This window comes from Canis lupus, chromosome 16 (genome assembly GCF_048164855.1).
Source record: "Canis lupus baileyi chromosome 16, mCanLup2.hap1, whole genome shotgun sequence".
NCBI classification, from domain to species: domain Eukaryota; kingdom Metazoa; phylum Chordata; class Mammalia; order Carnivora; family Canidae; genus Canis; species Canis lupus.
Genome location: NC_132853.1, coordinates 37,992,369 through 37,994,750, shown reverse-complemented (window position 1 = coordinate 37,994,750; position 2,382 = coordinate 37,992,369). Strand labels below are relative to the sequence as shown.

The following is a 2,382-nucleotide window of genomic DNA, read 5'->3' as shown; positions in this document are numbered from 1 at the left end:
CAGAGCAGGATTCCAGGAAGGCCAGGGGAAGGGGAGTAGGAGGGGATCCAACAGGGCTTGGCCCTGGCCTAAGGTGAGCAGGGAGTAGGGGAAGTGGGGGTGGGCAGAAGAGATGAGCAGGTGAGTGGAGGCTTGTTATAGGGGCAGAGGTAGAAAAGGTAGAGGCTGGTATGGGCCTCCTATGAGGACACTGTGAAGAGCTGGTCAGGGGAGTAGGTGCGACTCCAGTTCCAGAACCCAATCCCCCACCACTCGGCCTCTACCCCCAAAGCTCTCTGTATTTCCCCCTTCTCCCCTGAGGCTGCCTCTCCCCAGCTCTCTTGGCTACTCCCTCCTGCCACCCATCTCAGAGTCTCTGTGCTCTGTCCCCATGCAGATGGTGTTGGGCCTGTTCCTGGTTTTCTTTGGCTCTCTCTCTCTAAGGCAAAAAAAGCCGGGCTCGAGGCAGATGGAGCCTGGCCAGTCACAGCCCCCACCTCACTCTCACTGCGCCCTCTGTGCCAGCACAGCACAGGGTCGAATGACCCATCCTCGGGCCAGAGGGGCCTTAAGAAACTTCTGGCCCAGGTCCCCCACTCTCAGAGAAGTCTCAGGCCCTAGGAGGTGCAAGGTGTGAGGCTCCTCAAAGCAGGGGCACTTTCGGCATGTTACCTTCCTGAACTCACTTTCTTCCTCTGTAAAATAGTGAGGAGGCCTCTCTCCTATTCAGTGTGGTAGCGAGGATTAAAGGAAATTCTATGCAGTTGCATCTGATCCCAGGGTTGTTTTTTTTTTTTAAATTCATGAGAGACACAGATAGAGGCAGAGACACAGGCAGAGGGAGAAGCAGGCTCCCTGGGGAGAGTCTGATGAGAGACTCAATCCCAGGACTCCCGGATCACGACCTGAGCAGAAGACAGACGTTCAACCTACTGAGCCACCTGGGAGCCCCTAATCCCTGATCCCAGGGCTTAAGCCTCAGAGGCTCCATTGGGGTGGTGGCAGACACCACCAAGGACCCTCAGTGTCCCCACAAGAGCCCAGTCCTGGGAGATACAGACATAACTGTCCCAGAAACTATCCCCCTCCACACACACACACACACACACACACACACACACAGATCATTTCAGAGAGAATTTGTGAGGGAGATTTTTTTTTTTTTAATGGATTTTTCCCCACCCCAATCGCTCTGTCATTTTCTATGCCATGGATAACCCAACCCTAATAATAATACCCTTTGGGTTCCCTAAAGTGAGGAAGCAAATTTTTAGCTGTAAAAATTGCTGAGAAATAACAATTGAGCGTCCTTCTCCTGGGACCAAAATGTTTTGTTCTGTTTTGTTTTCTATCCCCAGGCAACATTCCAACCTGGAGAGTTGGAGCAAGGAAGAGGGGCTGGGAGACATGTTCCTCATCTATCCATCCATGCGGTCATCCAACAAATGTTATGGAGTGCCTACAAGGCTGGAGCCTACCTCCCTCTCCCTCTCTCTCTCTCTCACTAGGGAGACACAGGCTCCGTGCAGGGACCCGGGGCAGAGTCCTCGGTGGACGGAATCCTGCCCCATCCAGGGCTCAGGCACCTCCTGCTGCCTCCACTACCCCGAAAGAGTCCTGGGTCCTAGAGGCACCTGGGTGGCTCAGTGGTTGAGCATCTGCCTTTGGCTCAGGACCTGATCCAGGGCCTGGGATCGAGTCCCGCATTTGGGCTCCACGCCCGGGAGTCTGGTTTCCCTCTGCTATGCCTCTGTGTTTCTCATGAATAAATAAAATCTTAAAAAAAAAAAAGGGGGGGGGGTCTTGGTCATAAGCTGTCAGCTAAATGATTTTTTTTTCATGTGTCAGTACTTTTAATGTTGTATACATCAAATTATAGTAAAAAGATGACTATAAACAACATGCAGCCCCTCTATTTTCATGAACAGCACAACAGATTACAGTAAACCAAGTTTATATTCCACCATCAAGTGTGGTTCTCCCATTAGTTCACTTTGTGACGGGTCATTAGGAGTATCTTCAAATCCAATAGTCTCATCATTACCCCTTAAAATATCCAATGAAAGGTTTGAGCTTGGAAGAAATGTAAGACGCTGAACCTGCTGCACTGCCTTGAATTCCATTTGTAATTTTAGTGGAGCAAACAGACCCTGGATGTTTCTTAGTGTAGAAAAATTCATTTTATCTTGGTTGAGCTGGAAATTTTTTTCTGATAATTCAAGAGGATGACTGGGCAAAAGTTCATTTTTCACACAAGGCAGACCTTTTCGAAGAAGATCATGCTGTTCGAAAGGTCCACTTGCTGAAAGTTCAGTAACGGGAATACTGTCCTTCAGCTGAGATCCAAGTCCTCTGGCATTCATCTTCACTTGCTCTGTCACCTAAATGATTTTAAAAAGGAAC

At 49.6% G+C, this 2,382-nt stretch overlaps 1 pseudogene; it reads right to left on the bottom strand.

Moving 5' to 3' along the window:
* Positions 1-1,808: 1,808 nt before the first annotated feature.
* On the bottom strand, positions 1,809-2,382 carry LOC140606655 (proteasome maturation protein pseudogene; annotated as a pseudogene).